The sequence below is a fragment of the Chiloscyllium plagiosum genome, unplaced genomic scaffold, assembly GCF_037043375.1.
Source record: "Chiloscyllium plagiosum isolate Xiang-an unplaced genomic scaffold, Cpla_swu_hap1 HiC_scaffold_53X, whole genome shotgun sequence".
In the NCBI taxonomy this organism is placed as follows: Eukaryota; Metazoa; Chordata; class Chondrichthyes; order Orectolobiformes; family Hemiscylliidae; genus Chiloscyllium; species Chiloscyllium plagiosum.
In genome coordinates, this window is record NW_028270191.1 from 17,804,307 (window position 1) to 17,831,260 (window position 26,954).

At 44.5% G+C, this 26,954-nt stretch overlaps 1 protein-coding gene across 7 annotated transcripts in view; it reads left to right on the forward strand.

Annotated features, from left to right (window-relative positions):
- Positions 1-679: 679 nt before the first annotated feature.
- Positions 680-26,954, forward strand: part of ikzf4 (IKAROS family zinc finger 4) — a 267,594-nt gene continuing 241,319 nt past the window's right edge. For 3 of the 7 annotated variants that reach the window (XM_087985438.1, XM_087985439.1, XM_087985436.1), the window contains exon 1: positions 680-974. The gene's annotated coding sequence lies outside the window, so the exon portion shown is untranslated. Of the gene's footprint in view, positions 975-1,272; positions 1,404-26,954 lie in introns of all 7 variants that reach the window. The other 4 variants (XM_087985435.1, XM_087985437.1, XM_087985440.1 and 1 more) reach the window with 4 other exon arrangements.

Genomic DNA, 26,954 nt, shown 5'->3' on the forward strand with positions numbered 1-26,954 from the left:
CAAGGGATTATCAATTTACCAAAAAAATCTATAATTTGGAAATTTCATGTAGATATGTCTGAAATCAGAAAATGCTTGAAATATTCGACAGGTTAGGCAGCATCTGTTGAGAGAAAGAGTTAATGTTTCAGGTCTGTAATCTTCCATTTAGATCTTGTTTATCTAGGTACATATTGTATTATATTTCCTCTTCATTCAATGAAAATTCAAGGCTAAACATGAAAGATCTTAAATTACCATCTTGTTTTTGTTTTGAAATAATTCTCATCTTGTCCACATTTTGGGGAATAGTGTAAATCACTGAATCCTCACTTTCCAATACTACACGCACTTATATCTGAATACAATTAATTTTGCGTTTTCGAAGCAAACTACTCCAGATGCTGAAATCTGGATTGTAAACAAGAAATGCTGGAGATCACAGCGGGTTATGCAGCATCCGTGGAGAGAGAGCAAGCTAACGTTTTGAGTCGAGATTACTCTTCATTACAGCTCTGATGAAGAGTCATTTAAACTCAAAGCGTTAGCTTACTCTCTCTCCATTGGCTGCTGCCTGACTAATTTTGCGTTTTATTTGGCAATTGGCCTGTAATTTTGGCAAAGAATGTAGTGTTCACTTTAATGTTTCCGTTAATATGAATGGACGTTGCAGTGAAATTTTTTGCAAAAAAAAATTTGTCTGTTTTTGTAAGTCAGACAAGATCTAATTTGATTTTCTTCAGGCTTCCAATCGCTAGCGTTAGTGTCAATGTCGATCAGTGTATCAGCGATCTGCTTGTTACCCTTGCTCTCGGTATGAATTGATTCGGTGGAGTTTGGCTACTCGCCCTGGTAGTGTTATGAATTTTTTTTGTCGTTCTGCTCGCTTCCCTGTTGCTCGGAAGTTATGGCGGAAGTTGTTCGCTGACTGGAATTCAATTGCTCGAAGCCGAGCGGAGGTAATGCTGCTGTATCTGTAAACGCTAATTTTTGAGGTAAAAACCGGCTTTTATTCAGTTCTGAAGCGAGTGTTTAAACACGAAATCAAACGGTACATAAAATGTCGGTCCGCGTCGCGCTGTCAAGCGAACGAACCCGCGGCCTAACATTTATTCACTATTATCTTCTGAGGGAGGAGGGTGGGAGTGTTTGTTTTGCAAATCTACCTGCTTCGGGAACAAATTCAGCAAACTTTGTTTGCTTTGTTTTCTGCGTTTTTACTGTAAAAATATAAAACGAGAAATGCAATGTTAAAGCTGCCCGCTTTTCGAGACGTTTGTCTCCTTTTCTCAGTCAACCGCACCTGCTACCGGAAGTCTTGCCTCTCCTTCGTGATCATTGGTGCCTCTGGGGAATTTGCGCTCACTGATTGGACGGCCACGCTATCGATCATCCAAGGGGCGGGACGGTTGGCGCAGTTAAGTGTGAGTTTGCAATAGGTTCTTAATCAAGGGAATGTGAATCTAATTTGGTAGAAAGTGAGGATTTGGCTCTCGTGGGATTAAAGATGTTATATTGCAGTCAGGGAATCCCTCTGAGGAGACTACTGATGTCCTATATTATGGTTCTGAGTCCTAGAGCTATTGAGTGTTGCAGGTGTGCTGTTAGTCATGAAGATTCTCTCTTGTCTCCTCTTCTCCCCAACCCCCAATCACTCGAGAAGTTAAACTCAGCGACAGTGTGATCTCTGTTTATTCTGTTCAAAGTGCACCTAAATCCATCTGGTGAAGCTATTTGTGGCGTTTGATGCTTCACGCACGTATTTTAGTCCTCCGTATTCAAAATGTCTGGAATGAGGCCTTTTGTGTGACACCACATTCCTCGCCTGTTGGAATTCAATTTTAAAATCCATTGTCGAACGGAGTGGGAAATGTAATACGTAAATGTAACATGAGCGATTATACACCCACATCCTAAATAGTGATAATATTATCTGCAGAATGCGAACAAAAGTATGGGATTATAGGTCTGTGTACTGGTCATACCAGTGCAAAAAATAAATCCCCAAATATCCAGGGTAATTGTGAATACATTGTGTGAAGATGTCTCTTGCATACTGCAACTGCATTATATGCCCAGCATTTGTATGCAGTTAGAGTAGTGGGAAGCAATGACAATGCAGTCCTCTAATTTTTATGTAGAAGTAATAAGATAATGAATAAATATAATTATAATGAACCTTATTTTCCTGAAATATGGTTATGCTTGCCTGATGACTAAACAGTTTTTTATTATTTTGATAATTGAACATTAGTTAAATACTATTATTGTAGCATGCAATAGTAGAAGTTGTAAGAATGAGCTTTTAAGCATATTCTGTCGATTGTGACTGATTATCAAGTACTGACTGAGGCAGGGCTGTTCGCAAATTATTTGTCTTCAAACCCTCAAAGTTTTATGCGATTAAATAGTTGAGTTAAAAGTATGAGAGTTCAAGTATAGGTTTATTAAAAATGGTCCACCTATCTCCATCATAAACTCTTGCCGAGGTACGAAGACTTCCAGACTCTGCCAGGGCCACTATGTAATTCACTATTGACTGTGGAAACAAATAAGAGTTGTTTTTCCTTCTGACTGTTAAATAACTTTCACTTGTCCAAACCCCAGAGCATGAATATTTGAACAAAGTAAGGTTGCTGGTGTACGGAAAAAAAAACCTCTTAGGTTCAAAATAAATGCATATTATTTTAACTATTGGAAAGTATTGACATGGTGCTAGATATAATATTCTTTATAGTTGTTTTCAGAAATTTGAAAAAAAGTGCAAAGCTTCAGTAAGCTACCTGTGTAGACACAATGACCTGAGACTGAGCAATTTGACATGACCTTGTATAATGCTGCAGTGAGCATTTGTTAACTGTTTCAAGAATCATACAGAATGGCTACTTTAGCAGTGTTGGGTTATGTCCCTAAACTTTCTTTTGCATTGATGTGTTGTAAAGTCTCCCTTTAAGCGTTGGCAAATTTCACTGTCATTTTTGGAAACATGGGTGTAAAATGTTTTTGTCTTTTTCCTGAAGTATTTTGCTTCTTTACCAAGTAAATTGGTTGCTTTCTGATATCTGTATGTTGTGCATGTGATATAAAATGGCTGAGGATATGAGATATAGCAAACACTATCAGCCTTGACAACATCCTGGCTGTAGTACTGAAGACTTGTGATTCAGAACTGGCTACATCAGTAGTCAAGCTGTTCCAATACAACTGCAGAACAGATAGCTACCCAACAATATGGAAAATTGCCCAGGTATGTCCTGTCTGCAAAAAGCAGAACAAATGCAATTTGGCCAGTTTACAACTCATTGGATGACTCTTGATCGTCACTAAAGTTATGGAAGGTGTTGTCATCAGTGCTATCTACTGTACTTAGAGAGCAATGACCTCACGTGGCATTAACGAGCCTTGGCACCATTGAAGTCAATGGGAATTAGTAGGAGGTGGTTGAAAACTCTACTGATTGGAAGATGGTAGTTTGAAGCTGATCATCTATGTTCCAGGACATTGTTACAGAAGTTTTTCAGGGTCGTGTCCTAAGCCTAACCATCCTCATCTGCTGCACCCATAGACCTTCCTCCATGATGAGCTAAGAGGTGGGGATTTTGCTGATGCTTGCATAATGTTTAGTGTTATTCATAACTTGTCAAATACCAAAGCTGTCCATGGCTGCACTCATCAAAACCTGAATAACATTTGGCTTTGATCTGAGACATGATGAGCAACATTCACACCATACAAATGCTAGGGAATGACTTTTTCAACAGAAGAGAATGTAACCTTTTCTCCTTTTAACTTCAATAGTATTATCATTGCAGAAGCCCCCACTACTAAGATCCTGAGGGGTGACCATTGACCAGAAACTTAACTGGCCTAGCTCGATAAATATTGTGACTGCAAGAGCAGGTTAGAAGAAAAATCCAGCACAAAGTGGCCAGCTTGATTGTCGCCCTTAAACGTTCACTTCCTCCAACACTGACCCACCGTGTACAGCATCTACACAATGTACTCCAGCAACTATAGACTTCTTTGTCAGCATTTTGTAAATCTGAAACTTCGAACATCTAGAAGAACAAAGGCGGCAGCTACATGGGAACACCGTTTGTAAAGCCCTCTCCAATTCAGGGGGAGATGTTGACCTAATCGTAATATCACTGGATTAGTAGTCTTAAAAACTTAAACTAATGTTCTGGGGACATGGCTTCAAATCCTACTATGGCAACTAGCTGAATTTAAATTGAAAATTCTCTGTAATAGTGGCCATTTGTTGTCTATCTGTTTTGAGGGAAGGAATTCTGCCTTCCTTATCTGGTCTGGTTACATGTAACCCTTAGGCTCGCTAACCATTGAAGAGTAATTCAGGATGGGAAACAAATTCTGACCTTGTCAGCGATAGTCGTATCCTATCAAAGAATTTTCAAAGTCTCTCACCATCTTAACTTGAAACTATATCACCATTTCTTCACTGCTGTGTCAGAATCCTGGAACTCCTTCCCTAACATCACTGTGACATGGCAGTCCATCTGGTAGAGGTAATGAAGTTTGAAGAAGGCACCTTCTTTGACACCAACTTCTCAAGAGCAGTTATGGATGTTCTTGACTGTGATGCTCATTTTCTGAGAAGAAAATTTGGAAAAAAAAGTAGTGCTTCCTCAAATGTTAGGGTTGAGTGTATTTGTTCAAATTTGACAGCAGTGAAGGGAAGGATTATTCCAGGTGTGGTTAAGGTTGGTTTCTGCTTAATTTAGTTCAAGGACTGACAAGTTTACATTTGTGCCGAGACCAGTACCAAGAGCTAGTTGACTGCAATGTGTGTAGAAGCAACAATTTGACCATATGCTGCATTGATAGCCCTATTGCCAAGGGGATCGCATACTGTTTTAATGACTTAAATCCAGGGTTACTGAAGGATTATGTGAAAATTACATATGCTAATTGAACACTGCTTATGTATCTGTATTGGATTGGTACTGTGAGGTGTACATGTTGTATTTGAACTCCAATGTGCTGCTAACAAATTTATTTTCTATTGGTTTCTGTTGCTCTGGTTATTCTGATGTACATTTTTAATCTGTAAATTGAAGCCACATGTATTTGTTGTGTGTTGGGGAGGCTAATTTCACCTAGACACACACACATTTTAAAAGTATATATTTTATCATTATTTAGGTATTCCCTGAATCATCTATGACCACATGTTGATAAGTTTTGTAATGCAGTAGCTCCCATCACTGCAGCATCTCCTTTTGGTGATGAGGAATAATTATTATGTGGTAAATTTACATGGGCAATTTTCACAACAAATATGGCTGTAGGCATTTACTGTCCACATACAAATTTAATATATACTGTATTTGTTTCTGTAAACAGAAAGGAGAACTCAGTAATCATGATTAAAATTTACTGCATTAATGTAAGCAGTGTTTTTAACGTATTAATTGCCTCATCTTATCATCTTCTGTAGAATGTGAGAATACTTTCTTTAAAAGTCATTGACCTGAAATGTTGTTAAGTGCTTTCAACAACATAATTTATTTTCAGACTTTACAACATCTGAAATATTTGCTTTTTGTTCTGTTTAATTCACTTTCACTTCTACAAATGTTTGTTGGTTGAAGTCATACCTGCCACATAGGAACATGGTTGTGGTTGTTGGTCAGTCATCTTGGAGAGTCATACAGCATGGAAACAGACCCTTTAGTCCATGCTGAACATAATCCCAAACTAAACTTGTCCCACCGGCCTGATCCTGGCCCATATCCCTCCAAACCTTTCCTGTTCATGTATCCATCCAAATGTCTTTTAAACATTGTAATTGGACCCACATCCACCGCTTCCTCAAGAAGTTCATTCCGCACGCGAACCACCCTCTGTGTAAAACATTTCCTTTTGTGTCTTTTTTTTTAAAATCTCTCTCCTCTCATCTTTAAAAAATGCCCCCCAGCCTTGAAATTTCCCATCCTAGGGAAAAGACAACTACCATTAACTCTATCTATCCCTCCTCATTATTTAATAAACTTCTATCAGGTCATCTCTCAACCTCTTGCGCTCCAGTGGGGGGGAAAAAAGTCACGGCCGATCCAGCCTTTCTTTATAACTCAAACCTTCCATACCCAGCAACATTCTGGTAAATCTCTTGTGAACCCTCTTGAGATTAATAATGTACTTCCTATAACTGGGCAACCAGAACTGGGCATAGTATTTCCAGAAGAGGCCTCACCAATGTCTTGTACAACCTCCAACATAACGTCCCAACTTCTATACTCAAAGGACTGAGCAATAAAGGCAAGCATGCCAAACGCTGCCTTAACCACCCTGTCTATATGTGATGCAAACTTTAAAGAATTATGTACCTGCGCCCCTAGGTCCCTCTGTTCTACACCACCACCCAAGGCCCTACCATTAATTGTGTAAGCCCTACCCTGTTTGTTGTACCAAAATGCAGTACCTTGCATTTATCCAGATTGAGCTTCATCTGCCATTTTTCAGCTATTGACCCATTTGATTGGGATGTCAACTTCAGGACATTTCTATAGGATGGTGTCCTAGGTCAACTGTCGTAAGCTGGTCTTCTGCTTCCCTCCCTTCTTAAACAGGGGTCTTACATTAGCCATTTTCCCATTCTCTGGGACCTTTCCTGACTTCAGTGATTCCTGATGGATTGTAGAGGCATTGGTGACAGTCTCGTCGGCTATTTCCTTTTGAACTCTCTCACTAATCTTCACCACATTCAATGCTTTTGTTTTGCTCTTATATTTTTCTTGACTTCCCTTGCCAAGCATGGTTGCCTTATCCTCCCCTTAATGTTTCTTCTTTGATGAATTTCTGCTCTGCCTCCTGAATTACCCCCAGAAACTCCTGCCATTGCTGCTCCACCGTCTTCCCTGTTGGGCTCCCCTTCCAATCTCCTCTGGCCAGCTCCTCCCTCTTGCCTCTGTAATTACTGTACCTGTACTCAATTGTAATAGTGTTCCATCTGATTTCAGCTTCTCCCTCTCAAATTGCAGGGTGAATTCATCATATTATGATCATGGCCCCATAGGGGTTCCTTCAACTTAAGCTCCCTAATCAAGTCTACCTCATTTCACATCACTAAATCCAGAATTGCCTGTTCCTTCGTGGGCTGTACCACAAACTGCTCCAAAAGACTATCTCGTAGACATTCCACAAATTCTGTTTCATGAGATCTGCTATCAACTGGATATTCCCAGTCCACCTGGAGGTTGAAGTCCCCTATGAGTATTGTAATAGTATCTTTCATATAGGCCTTTTCTATCCCCTGGTTTATTTTCTTCCCCACATCCTGATTACTGCTCGGAGGCCTGCACACAACTCCCATCAGGGTCTTTGTTTTCCTTTGCGGTTCCTCAACTCCACCCACGCCGATTCTACGCCTTCCAACTTGACATCACTTCTGGCTATCGATTTAATTTTGTTTCTTTCTAACAATGCAATCCCACTCCCTCTACCCATCTCCTAGTCCTTTTGATAGGATGTGTAGCCTTGGATAATTTTAATTCCCAGCCCTGATCCCCAAGCAGCCATGTCTCTGTAATATCCACAACATTGTACCTGCTAATTTCAGTCTGTGCAACAAAGTTCATTTCATTTACCCTGTTTTGTACACTGCGTGCATTTAAGTACAACATCTCAGTCCTGTGTTGACTGCCCACCTTCTCATAGTTGTCCCCTGACCTTCTGTGCCTGAAGTTAGATTCCTGATCCTTTCCATACTCTATCCTATTACTTGTTCTGGAAACTTTAAAAACCTCTGTACTGCCCCCTTTAACATTTTCCATGCAACAGAACCCCCTACTGCACTATTTAGTTTTGCACCCTACCTACAGCCCTAGTTATGAAATTTTCCAGGACTCTGGCCCCAGCATGATTCAGGTGAAGCCCTTTCCGTTAGAACAGATTCTTCCTTTCCCTGGTACTGGTGCCAATGTCCCATGCATGTGAACTGTTTCTCCCACACTAATCTTTCAGCCATGCGCTTACCTCTTCAATCTTGTTGACCCTGTGCCAATTTTCTCGTGACTCTGGTAGTAATCTAGAGATTATTACCTTTTTCAGTTCTGATTTTTAATTTAGCTGCTCATATTCCGTCAGCAGAACCTCTTTCCTCTCTCTACCTACAGAAACCACGACAACTGGATCTTTCTTCTCCTGCTCCAGGTGAGACATCCTGAACCCAGGGAACACAGCCTTTGGGATTCTTGATCCTGGCCAAATAGAACAGTGTCTCTTCCCCTGAGTATCGTCTCCCTGATCACAAGTACATGTCTCTTCACTTCGCCTCAACCAACCTATTGGCTCCCTGCACTGTGGTGCGATGGTTAATTTGCTCATCTTCCCACAGCCTCCAATCTCATCCGCACAGGGAGCAAGAATCTCAAACCTGTTAGTCAAGCTCCTTCAGCACTACTTCCTGGATATCTCTACCTCCCTCACTGGTAGTCACACCCTCCTGTCTCTGACTGAATTTGAGGTAGTTTATTCTAAGTGATGTGATTGCCTCCTGAAACAAACAATGTTCATATAAATCTTTTGCCCCCTGCCTAATGTGTCGCAGTGTTTGAAGCTCAGACTCCAGCTCATCAAGTCTGGGCCAACATTTGCTACAGGTGTGGTCACTCTGAACCACAGTGGGGTCCACCAGCTCCCACATCATGCAGGAATCATCATTCTGGCCCAGCATCTCTCTTTTAATGACTTAGTTCTTAATTTGATTTTTAAAAACGATGTCTTCACTGCAGCAAATTTAAAAAGTGTGCAAGGAGCAGCACCGAGCATTATACATGGCCTTTTTTTAATACCTCACAAAAGCCTTTGACTTTGCCAACAGCAAAGGTTTGGCTGCCTTGGAAATTTGACATCACCAGTCTACTTTGTGATGACATGCAAGCAGTGATCTTCAACTGAAGACTGAGTCAAACAAGGTTCTGTCATATACCAATCCTATTTTCAATTTCCTCGCTGCAATACTGCACTTTTAAACTCTATGTCTGTGTCCAGTTTGCTGGAGGGAATCGACAGAACAGATGGGACAATCTAAAAATGAGTTACTCTGACAGAGGTTATCGAACTTCAGTGTGCAGATGATGCTTGAATGCATGCTAAGCACCGGCTCATTTTCTCATAAGGTTTGGAGAAGCAGTTGACAATGGGACTTCCACTAAACTCTTGGTGAACTAAGGTGGTCTTCCAATCACCTTCCACAGTGTGACACAACCCTCCAATCAATTCAGAGCTCTATTTGAGACCCAGGAAAATGTGGGCCATTGCCCATATCCTAGGGGCCGCCTCTTGATGAAGGCAGACAGATAACAAACCACCTCATTGCCTCCAGTGCCTCAGGCTGACTGAAGAAAGGTGGGACATGCAGTTATATGTCTGACAAAATCCCCAAGACAACTGTTTTACTTGCAACTCTGCCCCAGCAGGAAAGAGGAAGTGTTTTCATGATGACCTTAAAACAACCCTGAAGAGGTCAAACATTGCTACTGGTGCACGGGAGTCTGTGATGTTTGACCAACCAAAATAGAGAAGGTACATTTGGGAAGGCACCAAACACATCAAGAGACTTTGGAAACGTGTAGATATGAGGAATCTGAGCGCACACGAATAGCCGAATGTGTCCATAACTCTTCAAGCACCAGCTTCCCTTCAAACGGCAGAGTCAGCGGATTGCACGTTGGTCTGAGTAACCATCTCTGAATCCTGCAAATAGGAGTACAGGCAAGTCATTCTTGATACCTAAGGATTGCCTGAGAAGGGAAAAAATTACAGTCCTGTCTCTGTCCTTTCAAGCTTCAACCGTAAAGACCATTTGACCTGAAATGTTAACCCTGCATGAAATAACTCCACAGAGGCCAGTTTCCCCTCACCAAATCACCCTTTACTGATGTGGGGAACCCTTGTCTCTGATCCAGCTCCCTCAGGAACTCTTATCAGGTCCACCTGGCTGACCTCATTATAATCACCAGATTCCTCTTCCTCCGAGTCCGAGGATATAGGCTGGTTCTGTTTTATTTTGTTAAGTGTGGCTCCTCCTGGGCTGTTTTAACACCGGGTCGGGTTCCTCTAACTCCGCTTCTGATACAGGCGATGTGTAATGCACAGTAGCTCATCTCTTGCACCTGGAGCATTCTTCTCTTCAGGCAGCAAAGGCATCAAGATGGCAATATCCGCTGTGTCCATCTCTGATTCAGAGGTATCTTCAACGCTTGACGGATAGGTTCTGCAGCAGTTGGAAAGGCAGTCGAGGAGCTAGGCGTGTTATGTCCCCACACCTTTTGAGAGTGCACTTTTCCACGTGCTTGTTCAGGAGTGTCGCACCTACCCAAACATTATATGTTGCTGGACCTGACCTTGCGTCGGCCAAATGTTCCTCCTGTATCTAGGTGTATGTACGCTCTGCATTAGCCAAACTCCTGGATGTATATGTTATTGGGTGTTCCTCCCCATTGGGCCACCAATGAGCTAATACTACACCAATGCCTTACAAGGAGGCATTGCATGTTAATACTAAATCTCACTCGGGATCATAGTATGTCCGTACCTTTTGAGGATGATAGCCTTCAGAGAAGTGAAGAAACAGCTATCGTTTGGCTACGTGACCATTTCCAAGGCTGACCCTTTTTTTTTAAGGAGTTAATGCAAAGGTGTCCGGATGGAAGCCAGGCTATCCATGAACTTTCTCTTACAGTTCGCCAATCCAAGAAACGGTCTCTTCTCCACTACAACCTTTGGAGCCAGGGCACGTTTGGAAGATGAAGTGAGGGCAATCAATGTGTATAATCTGGTCTTGTCAACTCTGTAGCCCAAGTACGTCACTTGGGTGGCCTGTAACACCCATTTTACAGGTAGTATTCCAAATGGCAGTCTCATATCAGTACAAACCCTTATGGTACCCTTAATTGTAGCATACTTAGATGAACCCTCATCTAACCACAACTGCAAGTACGCATGGCTCATGTCCAGCTTTGTAAAGGACAGCCCCCTGTCAGCTCTACTTTTAAATCCTCTATGCAAAGGATTGGGTATTTATCCAGCAGCAAAAAGCTGTTTACTGTTTGTTTAAAATCCCCACAAAGGTGAACCAACCCGTCTGACTTCACCATCAGTACAACCGGTGCTGCCTGTTATGCAGACTGGACTGGTCTGGTGATTCCTTCACTTTCCAGCCTCCTGATATCTACTTCTATTTTTGCCCATCTGGCAAATGGTACTGGAAGGGCGTTGACCTGAATTGCTTCCAGGTCAACCTACAAGGTGACCTTGGTTGCTTTAATAGTTCCTAGACCTTCCTGAAACAAATTCTGAGTTGTTCAATTTAGGCTTCATTCTGGCAGCCACTATCTAATCAAAAACTATTGAGCCAGTTGAGGGGAGTCTTTCTCAACCAATTTCACCCCATTAAACTTCGACCCAACCCTTTTAGCAGAATCGGAGGTAACTGAACCCGCTGATTTTCATAAGAGACTGGAACTGAAGTTGTACCCTTTTATCTGTGAAGGTTCCCCGATGTAGGTTCAGTCCAGCTGTGGTCTTGCGTAAAGAAAAGGGTTGGAGTTACAGAGTGAATTTTGTTCAAGACTGGTTCTGCAATCACTGGAATGGCCTCACCAGTATCAACCTCAATTAGAACTGGGTGACCATTTAACCAGCTGTTTATTTTGATTTGCTCTGATTTGGATGTTGCGAAGCAATTTCACTGTTCTAAACCAGATGTAGGTGGGCTTTCCAGGGTGTACACTTTCCTGGATACTGGCCTATGAGTTCTCTTACTCAATTTAGGTCTGGTGGGCCTCCTTTGCTGTCTTGAGTCTGCATACCGCAGCAACTACAATGACTTGCTGGCCTAGACCCTGAAGAAAATGTTAACTGTTTTGGCCAAGGCGTAGCTTTGATTTGGGGTTTTGCTGAGGGTTGGCCTAGAGTCCCTCTGTTCAGGATATGTGAGGCTATGGAATTGCCTCCACTCCAGTGGTATTCCCCAAGCTCAGTTGGACTGGCGAGGGTGTCCACTTTCTATCAGGATATCATTGCAGCTGATCTACTCCACTTGCTGCATTTTCTATTGATAAAGTCAGTTGCAGTGCCTGTTTGAAGTCCAGTTGGGCTTCAGTTAGTACGTGCTTTTTGCATGGCTGCATCATTAATCCCACATACCACATGGTCTCTAAGCTTCTTTGTCAGGGTTAAACCAGAGTCACAAACCTCTGCCAGTCATCTTAACCTAGTCAAAAGTACCGACGTAGATTCCTCTGTTCTCTAAGTGCCAAGTAAAGTTGATCTCTGAATTAGAGGAAGCTTGGGGTCACAATACTCCTTAACTAAATCCATCAACTCTTCACAGGTTTTAACATCTGGTATCTCAGGAAACATTAGACACCTAATAACCGAAAACGCTAGGGGGCCACAAACTGTCAGGAGAATTGCTTGTTGGTTTTCATCTACCCAAATGTCTTTTGCCCTAGAAAAATTAATGCATTATTTCTACATACTGGGCCCAGTCTTCAGCAGGATTGAACAAGTCAAGCTTCCCAAATAACAGCATAATATCAGAAATGCTTACCCCAACTCAAAAATGACTGTTGCGAGTACATTTCTTCAGGAAGTACTTTTTTCTCACGTTGCCACTGAAATAACTCCACAGAGGCCAGTATCCCTTCACTAAGCCACCCTTTATTTACCCGTGGAGAATCATTGCCACTGATCCAGCTCCCTCAGAGTCTGCTCTGAGTGAACAGAACCTCTGACACTCCTGTTTATTTATTTTCTAACCAACCTGTTCAGAAATGTTAGTACACATCTCTAAAGCAAGTAGGCCTTGAACCCAGGTCTACTGGCTCAGAGGTAGGGACACTACCATAATGCCACAAAATCCTAATAGAAGTCCATTGTTGGACTGAGAGGAAGCTGGAGCACCTGGAGAAAACCCATGTGGACGCTGGGAGAATGTCTACACAGAGTTTGCACAGTCAGCCAAGGCAGGAATCAAACCTGAATCCCTGGTGCTATGAGGCAGTAGTGCTCGCCACTGAGCTACTTTTTTAAACCAGGTTTCAGGATTACTTGTCCAGTGATATTACCATTAAACCACAACCTCCCAAAAATTTAATGTATTTTTCTAATCCAATCTGTTCAGAGATGTAATCTCACACCTCCTGGAGCAGGTGGGACTTGAACCCGGGTCTCTCTGTGTCGGGGTAGGGACGTTACCATTGCACCACAAGATGGTCTAGTATTTCTTTTTTTATTTTAGTAATCAATTCACAGTTTACAAAACAATTAACGTTAACAGCTGTATACAGAGAAACAGCAATTTTACGAGGGAGAGGAGCAGCAAAGCCAGGCCCCAAACTCCACTGTTCAACCAGTTTTCAGGGAAATGAGGACAAACCTCAAATTCCAGTTTTCATCATTACAAAACAGTAATAATGACATATAAGACAGTCTAATTACATTAAAAAAGTCCAAAAATATGCAGGTTAGGTGAATTGACCATGCTAAATTGCCCGTAGTGTTAGGTGAAGGGGTAAATGTAGGAGAATGGGTCTGGGTGGGTTGCACTTCGGCGGGTCGGTGTGGACTTGTTGGGCTGAAGAACCTGTTTCCACACTAAGCTAATCTAATCTAATCTAACATAATACTGACCCCCAGCAAGCCCCCTGTCCCTCCCACCTTCCGGCCACTCTAAGGCAGCCCGCCCTTGCGCCCCTACGCCCCTTCCTGCTCTCGGTCCATCCCATGCTCCTTCAGCTCTCTGTCCGCCCTGACACACCTTTCGACCACCTCTAGGACAGCCTGTCCTGCTTCCCCAACCTCCAGGACAACAGCCCTACCCATCTTCCAGTTTCCCTAACTGCCCTTCGTACCTTCTGGCCACCTCTGGGACAGCCTGCCCGGGGTGACAGCGCTGAGAGTACTTCTGTTTATATTTGTCAGCCAGCACTCCCTGATTGAACTGGGGTATCAGCCACAATTGGGGAACTCATTCTATGAGGTCCATATGGCTGACCTCCTTACATCATTGTACTTCATTTCTCCACTACTACTTGATCCACAAAGTATTTCCAGTATTTTCAATTCTATTACTCTTGATGTTTCCTTTGAAGGAAACAATGAAAAATGATTTTCCAAATGATTATCATGACATTGTTAGACTTTCTGACTCTTGGGCAATGGTACAACAGCACAGCTGTTTTTAAAAATGCCATACTTTGACTCTGGTAGGGGAACAAATAAGATTTATGCCATTAATGCATGTAATTTTGTTAGAAACTTTCAGACATACTAGTGCACATTCTCCCCATATCTGCGTGGGTTTCCTTCTGATGCTCCGTATCCTCTCACGGTCCAAAGGTATGCAGGTTAGATGGATTGGCCATACCAAATTGCCTACCGTGTCCAGGGATGTGCAGGCTAGGTTGATTAGCTATGGGGGATGCAGGGTTACAGAGATGGGATGGGTCTGAGTCTGAGACCGAGTCTGATGCTGTTCAGAGGACTGGTATGGACTCAATCGGCCGAATGGCCGGTAAGGATGCTATGATTCTAATTTTGTGTTTAGTATACTAATGGCATACAGTTGATGTCAGTGAAACTTGATCAAAGTGTGGAAATCCAGTGGAGCAAAGCACTTGCCTTGCACACTCATTGTATAGAATTCCAGTGATCCAAAACATTTCCCATTCATTCCCATTGTAAAAAGCTCCTCATTCATGCATAAAAGGTTTTCCTCCCCCACTCCTTCCAAAAAAACATTTTCTGCATCTGAAAACTCTGTACTACTGCATTTTACCCAGAAACATTCGAGAAGCCTCATCATTTTTTGAACAATTCAAAAAAAAGCACAATGATTCAATGGACTATCAAGTACAGACTTGCAAGCTATTACCTTTCATTTTAACTAAAATTCCTGATCCCAATGAAACTAGCTTTTAGAAAAATGTTATGCACTTCAGTCGATTCATCTGTTGTACAGTGGGATTTCATTATGTAAATGGTTCTATTGGAACACATTTTGCAGCCCTGCGCCATTTGTGCCCATCTTTTTCAGCAAGTACATTGGTGCTATTTGCATATGTAAGCAAGGGAATTAGGAACATCAGTGAAGTTGAAGGTTGAATAAGATTTTAAAGACCATTGCTGGCATTCACATTGTGTTTTTAATGTAGAAATATTGGCTATGGTGCTGTTGGTTTAAAACAGCATACAAATTGCTGGGTAGAGGGAAAGGGTGAATAAGATCTGAGCTTTATGGATAATCTTGAGGACAGGGAGGTGCAGTGGCAGAGGGGTTTATGGAGGGGAATTTGAGTGTGGGGCCCAAACAACTGAATGCAGAAGTGAAGGAGAAAGTAAGTCTCTATGATGGAAGGCTATTAGGTTAAAATCTTAGTTCTGAGCCAAACTAAATGTTGACTTTTAAGGCCAAGCCTCCCTTTCTTCTCCTTATAGACTTTAAATGAATTGCTTCCCAAATCTGCACCCACCTTTACAATGAATCCATGTTTGAATTCCACAGAAATGGAACAGTTTTGGAAACAAATAGCATTGTCTGTGATTCTTTACCCTGCTTGACTTCTCTGCAGCCTTTGATAGGTTCGACCATCCCATCATCTTCCAAATCCTCTGTTATTATGCAGTTCAGTCATTTTTAAAATTGTTCACAGGATGAGGACATTACTGGCAGGGCCAGTATCTTAAACCCCACTCCCAAATATTTTGGAGTTGACCATGTTGCTGTTGGTTTATAGTCTCATGTAGGCCAAACCAAAAAAGGGCAGATTTCCTTTAAAGGGTGTTTATTGAACTAAACTGGCTGAATTTATTAGTGGAATTTATATTCTACCAGTTGGACTTGACCTCCTGAATTACTCGTTCACTGTATTAGCACAATGCCACTGTCTCCACTGTGGAACAAGTTTCAATGGGATTTCTCTTGCTGGATTATACTTTGGCCTATCATGATGTAGCCAGACCATCTCCAGCAATTATTCCTCTTTCTAGCTCTGCGATCCTTGGCCCCTTTCTTCCTCATCCACATGCTGTCACCTGCGCAAACTCATCTTAAGACCTACAGGCAGCTTCCACCTGTTTGAGCACTTCCAGTTGCTTGTGTGACACTGAAGGAAAATTTGGATGCATTCAAGACAGTTAGCTTTTGGAAATGTCAGTAATCAGCACAAACTCCACACTCAACCACTAATTCCAACTCCTATCCCAAATCCAAAAATGATGGATCATATAAAGGGTGATCAACCACATTTGAGGTAACCCCATGTAATATGGGAAAAGCCAAAAAGAGGAAGGAAGCAAGCAAACTGCAGTTACACCCTCCTGTTAGCGCTGTGCAAGGGCATCTCGATAGGTGATGAGGTGTGATTACCAATATAGTAAGTTTACTTGCAATTTCCATTATAACTATATACATGGAGAATTTATTTATTGTAGAATGATAAAGCATAGAAGAAGCTGAAAATGTGTTGCTGGAAAAGCGCAGCAGGTCAGGCAGCATCCAAGGAACAGGAGAATCGACGTTTCGGGCATAAGCCCTTCTTCAGGAATGAGGAAAGTGTGTCCAGCAGGCTAAGATAAAAGGTAGGGAGGAAGGACTTGGGGGAGGGGCGTTGGAAATGCGATAGGTGGAGGGAGGTCAAGGTGAGGGTGATAGGCCGGAGTGGGGGTGGGGGCAGAGAGGTCAGGAAGAAGAGTGCAGGTTAGGAAGGCGGTGCTGAGTTCGAGGGATTTGACTGAGACAAGGTGGGGGGAGGGGAAATGAGGAAACTGGAGAAATCTGAGTTCATCCCTTGTGGTTGGAGGGTTCCCAGGCAGAAGATGAGGCGCTCTTCCTCCAACCGTCGTGTTGCCATGGTCTGGCGATGGAGGAGTCCAAGGACCTGCATGTCCTTGGTGGAGTGGGAGGGGGAGTTAAAGTGTTGGGCTATGGGGTGGTTGGTTGGTCCGGGTGTCCCAGAGGTGTTCTCTGAAACGCTCCGCAAGTAGGTGGCCTGTCTCCCCAATATAGAGGAGGCCACATCGGGTGCAGCGGATGCAATAGATGATGTGTGTGGAGGTGCAGGTGAATTTGTGGCGGATATGGAAGTGTCCCTTGGGGCCTTGGAGGGAAGTAAGGGGGAGGTGTGGGCGCAAGTTTTGCATTTCTTGCGGTTGCAGGGGAACGTGCTGGGAGTGGAGGTTGGATTGGTGGGGGGTGTGGACCTGACGAGGGAGTCATGGAGGGAGTGGTCTTTTCGGAACGCTGATAGGGGAGGGGAGGGAAATATATCCCTGGTGGTGGGGTCCGTTTGGAGGTGGCGGAAATGACGGCGAATGATACGTTGTACATGGAGGTTGGTGGGGTGGTAGGTGAGGACCAGTGGGGTTCTGTCCTGGTGGTGGTTGGAGGGGCAGGGCTCAAGGGCGGAGGAGCGGGAAGTGGAAGAGATGCGGTGGAGGGCATCGTCGACTACGTCTGGCTGGAAATTGCGGTCCTTGAAGAAGGAGGCCATCTGGGTTGTACGGTTTTGGAACTGGTCCTCCTGGGAGCAGATGCGATGGAGACGAAGGAATTGGGAATATGGGATGGCGTTTTTACAGGGGGCAGGGTGGGAGGAGGTGTAGTCTAGGTAGCTGTGGGAGTCGGTCGGTTTATAGTAAATGTCTGTGTCGATTCGGTCACCCGAGATAGAAATGGAAAGGTCTCGGAAGGGGAGGGAGGAGTCTGAGACGGTCCAGATGAATTTGAGGTCATGGTGGAAGGTGTTGGTAAAGTGGATGAACTGTTCAACCTCCAGCGCCGATACAGTCATCGATGTAGCGGAGGAAAAGGTGGGGGGGTGGTGCCAGTGTAGCTGCGGAAGGTGGACTGTTCCACATATCCTACGAAGAGGCAGGCATAGCTGGGGCCCATGCAGGTGCCCATGGTTACTCCTTTGGTTTGGAGGAAGTGGGAGCATTGGAAAGAGGAGTTGTTCAGGGTGAGGACCAGTTCAATCAGTCGAAGGAGGGTGTCAATAGAAGGGTACTGGTTGGTACGGCGGGAAAGGAAGAAGTGGAGGGCTTTAAGTCCTTCGTGATGGGGAATGGAGGTGTACAGGGACTGGATGTCCATGGTGAAGATAAGGCATTGGGGACCGGGGAAGCGAAAATCATGGAGGAGGTGGAGGGCGTGGGTGCACAGAAGAAACCCATTTGGCTTGTTTTCTGCAAGAGCAATTCATCAAATTGCACTTCTCCTCAGCCCTGCAACTGTTTTCTTTTCAGATTCCTTTTCAAAGTTCCCTTTTAAAATCTGCTTCCACCACACTCCGGCGTTCAATTCCAGATCCAAGTGATTCACTGCACAATTTCACCATTACTACTTTTGTCCATCACATTACATTGGTGTCCTTTTGGTTTTTGGTGCTTCCACCAGTGCAACCAGTTTCGTCCCACATATGCAATGAAAATGTTTGGTTTTGGAAACTTCTTGATTTATCTGTTACATAATGAATATAATTTTAAGTTTTTTTTCATATTCACTTGGGACATGGGCATCACGGGCTGGGCCAGCATTTATTGCTTGTCCCTATTTGCAATTTAAGGTGTTAGTGAGCTGCCTCCCTGAGCCACTGCAGTCCATGTGCTGTAGGTAGACCTACAATGCTGTTGAGGATATTCAAGGATTTTGAGCCAATGAGACTGAAGGAACTGCACTTAGGATGGTTAGTGCTTGGAGGGGAGCTTGCAAGTGATGGTGTTCCCATGCATCTACTGTCCTTGCCCTTCCAGATGGAAGTAGTCATGGGTTTGGAAGGTGCTATTGAAGGATCCTTGCTGAATTTCTGCAGTGCATCTTCTGGATGGTACACACTGGTGCTACTGAGTGTCGATGATGGAGGAAGTGGTTGTGATGCCAGTGAAGTGGACTGCTTCCTCCTGGATGCTGTCAAGCTTCTTGAGTATTATCATCGAGGCAAATAGGGAGCATTCCATCCCACTCCTGACTTGTGCGTAGTAAATGGTGGACAGGCTTTGCGGAGTCGGGAGGGGAGTTATTCGCTGCAGTATTTCTAGCCGTGTCTTGTAGCCACTCTATTTACATGGCTAGTCCAGTTGATTTTCTGCTCAATGGTAAACCCCGCCCCCAAGGATGTTGGGGAATTCTGATGGTAACACCATTGAATGTCAAGGGACAGTGATTAGATTGCCTGACATTTGTGTGGTGCGAATGTTTGTCAATTGTAAGCCTAAGCCTGAATATTATCCAGATGTTGTTGAACTTGAATATGGACTGCTTTAGTATCTGAGGGTGGTGCTTGAGAGTTGAGTTTCAGACTGGAGGTCTGTGACCAGTGGAATGCCACAAGGATCGGTGCTGGGTCCACTGCTTTTTGTCATTTATATAAATGACTTGGATGTGAACATAGGAGGCCTGGTTAATAAGTTGGCAGATGGTGTGGCGGACAATGAAGAAAGTTACCTCCGATTACAACAGGACCTTGATCAGAGAGGCTGATGTGCCGAGCACTGGCAGATGGAGTTCAGTGTAGAGGTGCTGCATTTTGGAAAGTCAAATCAGGACAGGACTTGTACACCTTAATGGTAAGGGCTTGGAGATTGTTGCTGAACAAAGAGACCTTGGAATGCAGGTTCATAGTTCCTTGAAAGTAGAGTTGTAGGTAGACAGGATAGTGAAGAATTCATTTGTTATGTTTACCTTTGTTGGTCAGAGAATTGAGTATAGGAGTTTGGGAGGTCATGTTGCATCTGTACAGGATATTGGTTCGGCCACTTTTGGAATGTTGTGTTCAGTTCTGGTCTCCCTGCTGTCTGAATGATGTTGTGAAACTTGAAAGGGTTCAGAAAAGATTTACAAGGATGTTGCCAGGGTTGGAGGATTTGAACTATAGGGAGAGGTGAATAGGCTGGGGATGTTTTCCCTGGAGCATCAGAGCTTGAGGGGTGATCTTTGTACAAGTTTATAAAATCTTGAGGGGCATGGATAGGGTAAATAGACAAGGTCTTTTCCCCAGGGTGTGGGGGGAGTCCAAAACTAGATGGCATAGGTTTAAGATGAGAGAGATAAGGTTTAAAAGGGACCTAAGTAGCAACCATTTCACGCAGAGGGTGGTGCATCTACGGAAAGCTGCCAGAGGAAGTGGTGGAGGCTGGTACAATTACAACATTTAAAAGGCACCTGGATGGTATATGAATAGGAAGGGTTTAGAAGGATATGGGACTAGATTAATTGGTTGGCTTGGGTGAGTTGTACCGAAGGGTCTGTTTTCATGAGGTACAGCTCTATGATTGAGTTGTGAATGATGGAGAAAGTGAGGACTGCAGATGCTGGAGCTCAGAGCGAAGAGTGTAGTGCTGGAAAAACACAACAGGTCAGGCAGCATCTGAGGAGCAGGAGAATTGACGTTTCGGGCATAAACCCTTCATCAGGAATGAGACATGTGGGTCGGGGCTGAGGGGTAAATGGGAAGTGGTGGGCTTTGGGGGAAAATAGCTGAGAAAGCAATAGGTGGATGAAGGTGAGGGAGAAGATAATAATAGGTCGGGGGGGGGGGCAGTGCAGAGTTGGAGGCTTGGGACTGGGATAATGTTGGGGGAGGGGAAATGAGAAAACTGTTGAAATCTGCATTTATCCCATGTGTTTGCAAGATCCCAAGGCGGAATATAAGGCATTCTTCCTCTAGGGTGGTAATGGTTTGGTGGTGGAGGAGGCCCCGGCCTGCATGTTCGTGATGGAGTGGGAGGGGGAGTTGAAGCGTTCAGCCACGGGGCCGTGGGGTTTGTGGGTGCGGGTGTCCCAGAGATGTCTCTGAAACGATCCGCAAGAAGGCATCCTGTCTCCCCGATATAGAGGAGACCACACTGGGTGCAACGGATGCAGTAGATGACATTGGTAGAGGTACAGGTAAATTTCTGATGGATGTGGAAGGCTCCCTTGGGGCCTTGGTTGGAGGTGAGGGGAGTGGTGTGGATGTAGATTTTGCACTTCCTATGGTGGCAGGGAAAGGTGCTAGGAGTGGCACCTTTCTTCTTCTAATCTTCCCACTTCCTCCGAACCAAAGGGGTAGCTATGGCACCCACATGGGACCCAGCTACACCTGCCTCTGTCAGTTATGAGGAACAATCCATCTTCCACAGTTTCGCCAGCACCACACCCCCACCTGTTCCTCTGCTACATCGATGACTGTATTGGCACCATCTTGTGCTCCCACGAGGAGGTTGAACAGTTCGTCAAATTTACCAACACCTTCCACCCTGACCTCAAATTCACCTGGACCAACTTGGAAACCTCCCTCCCCTTCCTGCACCCCTCCATCACCGTCTCTGGCAACTGACTAACCACAGGCATATACTACTGACTCGCACAGCTACCTAGACTACACCTCCCATCCTACCTCCTGTAAAATTACCATCCCTTATTCCCAAATCCTCCACCTCCGCCACATCTGTTCCCAGGATGATCAATTCCACCTCAAAGTCCCAGATGGCCACCTCCTTCCACAATCACAACTTCCCTTCCCACGTGGTTGACGATGTCCTCCAGTGCATTTCCTCCACTTCACGCGCCACCGTCCTTGAATCCCACCCCTCCCAACTGAACCCCTCCCCTTGTCCTCACCTTTCACCCCACCAACCTCCGCATACAACGCATCATCCTCTGCCACTTCCACCACCTCCGCCACTTCCAAACGGACCCCACCACCAGAGATATTTTCCTCCCCACCCCTATCAGCGTTCCGAAAAGACCATTCACTCCGTGACTCCCTTATCAGGTCCACACCCCCCACCAGCCCACCCCCCCACTCCTAGTACCTTTCCCTGCCACCATAGGAAGTGCAAAACCTGTGCCCACACCACTCCCCTCCCCTCTGTACAAGGCCCCAAGGGATCATTTCACATCAGTCAGAAATTTGCCTGTACTTCTCCCAATGTCATCTACTGCATCCGTTGCACCCAGTGTGGTCTCCTGTATATCGGGGAGACTGGACGCCATTTTGCAGATCGTTTCAGAGAACACTTCAATGCCACCTCCAACTCTGTCAAGGTCATGCAGGTCTGGGCCGCCTCCACCGCCAAACTGTTACCACCCGACGCCTGGAGGAGGAACGCCTCATATTCTGCCTTGGGATAAATGTGGATTTCAACAGCTTCCTCATTTCCCCTCCCCCCCCCCCCCCCACATTATCTCAGTCCCAAGCCTTCAACTCTGCACCGCTCTCTGGACCCATCTATCACACTTTCTCTCTTTCTCCCCCCCCCCCCCCGACCTATCGTCTTCTCCCTCACCTTCATCCACCTATCGCTTTCTCAGCTATCTTCCCCCAAACCTCAGCCCTGACCCACAAGCCTCATTCCTGATGAAGAGCTTATGCCCAAAACTTTGATTCTCCTGTTCCTCGGATGCTGCCTGACCTGATGTGCTTTTCCAGCACTACACTCTTGACTCTGAGTTGTGAATGATGCTGAACATTGTACTGCCAGTGGTAAACAACCCACCTCTGATCCTACTGGAGGAAGGTCTTTAATGAAGCAGCTGAAGATAGTGGGGCTGAAGGTACTATTCTGAGTAACTTCTGCATTGCTGTAGTGGAGCTGAGATAACTGACTTCCAACGACCACAACTGCCATTTTATGTACCAGGTATGACTCTAACCAGCAGAGAGAATTTTCGCCGTGATCCCCAGTGTCTCCAGTTTTGCTAGGGCTCTCTGATGCAACACTTGGTTAAATGCGGCTGTGGTGTCAAGGGCAGTCACTCTCCCCTCCCCTCTGGAATTCAGTTTTTATTTTGTCCATGCTTGAACCAAGGCTGTAATCAGGTCAGGAGCTGAGTGGCCCTTGTGGAATCCAAACTGGGTGTCACTGGGCATGTGCTGCTCATTGAACCAGGATTGATTCTGTGGCTTGATGGGGCTCACGTAGGACAGTGGTAGTGTCCCCAGAACACATCCAGGGATGGTGATGGTAATGGGATATTGTTTCTCAGGTATGATTCCATGTGTGTGACTATGTCAGGCTGTTACTTGACTAGTCTCTGAGACAGCTTTCCCAATTTTGGCACTAGCTGTCAAAAGCAGTAAATAAGTTCAAGGAGGGGGATAAACAAGCAAAATGAATGGCTCTTTACTACAATGCACGTAGTATTGGGAAGAAAATAAATAAGCTAACCGCACAAATAGACATTCATGGATATGATTACAAAGAGATCAAAGCTGGGAACTATTCCAAGGTATGTGACTTTTGAAAAGGACAGGAAGGAAGGGAAGTGTGGTGCGGTAGCTCCAGTACTAGATGGGATAAGTGCAATGGCAAGAAACTATCAAGGATCAGAAGGTGTAGAATCAATATGGTGGATCTAAGAAATAACAAGGGGAAGAATACGCTGGTGGGAGTAATCTCCAGGCCCCCGAGCAGGAGTTATACCGTAGAACAAAGAATAAATTGGGAGAGGAGGAAATGAATATGATAATGATCACAAGATAAAATGTACCAGGGAAATTAATTGGGATAGGGCTGATAAATCCATTGAATCTTAGGTTGCCTCTGAGGATTTTAAAAGTAATGGCTATGGAGAGCGGATGTACTGGTAGTAATCTTCCAAGAATCCTTAAATTCTGGAAAAGTCCCAGAAGAATGAACACTGCCAGACTAACACTTTTATTTTTAAGAAAAATCAGTAAATACAGGCAAATTAACTTAATGATTATTATTGGGAAAATGTTAGAGACTGTTATAAAGCATGCAATAGCAGAGCCTCGTAACTTTGTAGTACCGAATAGCTTGTGACTTCAGCTTGTCGACTGGAACTACAGATAGTTCCTTCCTGAAGCTATTATATACTTGTTTAAATGTACTCAGCTTTAAGTAACCTCTTCAGGGTCTTACCTCCCACATATCTGTTTTTAGGATTAATACTAACTCTTCACTCCTGGGTAACCTTTGAAACAGTATGGTGTCGTAGGAAAGTGCTCTCAAGAATCAAAAACGTAACAGGGCTGCCCAATTCAGTCAAAAGTCTTCCTCTCTAAGGTATAGACTTTTCCATTGAGCTTAAAACAAAAATCAAGTTCCAGAACTCTAACAAACCTCGTGGCCCCATTATTTGCCACACTGGGTCGCAAATCCATCTAAATAAGCAAAAGCCCATTAGTAGTGCATAAAACCCATACGCTTTAAAGCCGGACTTCCTTGGTTTTTAAAAGAAAATAGTTACAGAAATACTTGCAAATTAGTAATTAACTTCACTAATTACTAACCCAAAAGTCAGAAACCCAAATTTAAAAAAATAAATCCTGCAGTTGATGTCACAGTGGTGATAATGTTTTAGAACTATAAAATAGAATCCCTACGGTGTAGAAGCAGGTTATTCAGCCCATCAAGTCCACACTGACCCTCCGAAGAGCATCCCATCCAGATCTTACCCCCGCCACCCTATCCCTGTAATCCTGCATTCCCCATTGCTAACCCCCTAATCCACCTAGCCTGCACATCCGGTCGACATGACAGGACAAGTTAGCATGGCCAATTCACCTTACCACACTTCAGACTGTGAGAGAAAACAGAGAATCTGGCCGAAAGCCCCACAAACCCTGGGAAAATGTGCAAATTCCCCACAAAAAGTCTCCTGAGGGTGGAATCAAACCTGGGTTCCTGGAGCTGTGAGGTAGCAGTTCTAACCTCTGAGCCACCGTGCCCCATGGTAGACTTATTTGTAAAATAGTATTAGTTTTTGTTTTGAACCTAAATGTAAATACAAGTATTGGCTGCAGGCATAGGTTATTTGGCCCTTTGAGCCTGTTCAACTGTTCAGTATAATCCTGACTGACCTAATTCAGGGCTCAACTCCAATTTCGTGCCTGTCACTCATAATCAATGTTGATCATTATTGTAACTCTGCTTTTAATACATTTAATAACTGAGCCTCTGCTGCTCTCTCGGGAAGAGAACACCAAGAACTAATGGCCCATTGAGGGGGAGATGAAGCTCCTCACCTTTTGTCTAAAATGGGAGACCACTAATTTTAAACTATCCCCTACTTCTAGACTTGTCCACATTGAGAAACAGCTACTCTGTCAAGTTCCCTCAAGCTCTTTGTTTCAATAAAGTCACCCCTTATTCTTCTAAACTGCAATGTAGACCCAACTTGTTCCATATTTTCTCATCAAATAACCATTCTATTTCAGTGTCAGTTGAGTGAACCTTCTCTGAACTGCTTCTAATGCTATTATAACCCTCATTAAATAAGAAGGCAAAAACTCCAGATGCGATCTCACTAAGGTCCTGCATAAATATGGCAGCACATCTGTACAGTTTCCCCTTGATATTAAATACCAACATTCCATTTGCCTTTTTAATCACACTTTTTTTAATAGTAATGTGTGTGATGTTTGTGTTGCTCGCTGGCTGTGAATATTTATTGTCTAGATTAGAGTGGTGCTGGAAAAGCACAGCAGGTCAGGCAGCATCTGAGGAGCAGGAAAAATTGACGTTTCGGGCAAAAGCCCTTCATCAGGAATTTTTAGATTTATTACCCATCCCTAGTTGCCCATGAGCAGCAGCTGTGGTAAACTGCCTCCTGGAATCACTCCAATCCATTTGGTGTAGGTATATCCACAATGCCGTGAGGGAGAGACTTCCAGGTTTTAACCTAACGGCACTGAAGGAATGGCGATATATTACCAAATGAGGGTAGTGACTGACCTGGAGGGGATCTTGATGGTGGTTTTCCCCTGTATTTGCTGCCTTCATCCTTCTAGATGGTAGTGGTCATGGGTTTAGAAGGTGCTGTTTGGTGAGTTTCTGCAGTGCATCATGTGAATAGTGCACACTGCTGCTATTGAGCAAGAGGGGAGACGATGGCCAAGTGGTTTTATCGCTGGACTGTTAATCTAGAGACCCAGTTAATGTTCTGGGGACCTAGGTTCGAATACCATCATGGCAGAATTTGAATTCAATAAAAATCTGGAAGTAAGAGTTTAATGACGACTGTGAATTCATTGTCAATTATCAGGAAAAACCCATCTGTTCACTAATGTCCTTTTAGGGAAGGAAATCTGCCATTCTTACCTGGTATGGACGAGGTGTGTCTCGAGGCCCACAGCAATGGGGTTGAGTTTTAACTGCCCTCAGGGATTGGTAATAAATGCTGGCCGAGCCAGCAACATCCTCATGCCTTCAATGAATAAAACAAATTGGTTTTAGAGGGAGTGAATGTTTGTGCCTTGTAGGTGGTGTACATGAGTCAGAAGATGAGGATTCCCAGCCTCTGACCTGCTCCTGAAATTATTTTACTTATATGACTGGTCGAATTGAGTTCCTGTTCAATGGTAACCTTCAGAATGTTGATGGAGGTTTCAGTGATCACCAGTGCCACCATTTAAATGTTGAGAGGTGCTGGTTTGGTGGTGGTTGGTTTTCTTTCTTTTTTACTTCCTTCCTTAATCCTTCCCCTCAGAGCACACTGGATGTGGGCAGCTGGTCCAGAGTCAGTCCCCTCACCTCCCCTCTGACACAATCAAGAGGAGAGTTCACTCTCTCTCCCCCTCTTTTTCCCCCCCCCATCTCTTTTCCCCCCCCATCTCTTTCCCCCCCATCTCTCTTCCCCCCCCCATCTCTCTTCCCCCCCATCTCTCTTCCCCCCCCATCTCTCTTCCCCCCCCCATCTCTCTTCCCCCCCCCATCTCTCTTCCCCCCCCCATCTCTCTTCCCCCCCCCATCTCTCTTCCCCCCCCCATCTCTCTTCCCCCCCCCATCTCTCTTTCCCCCCCCATCTCTCTTCCCCCCCCCATCTCTCTTCCCCCCCCCATCTCTCTTCCCCCCCCCCCATCTCTCTTCCCCCCCCCCATCTCTCTTCCCCCCCCCCATCTCTCTTCCCCCCCCCCATCTCTCTTCCCCCCCCCCCATCTCTCTTCCCCCCCCCCCATCTCTCTTCCCCCCCCCCCATCTCTCTTCCCCCCCCCCATCTC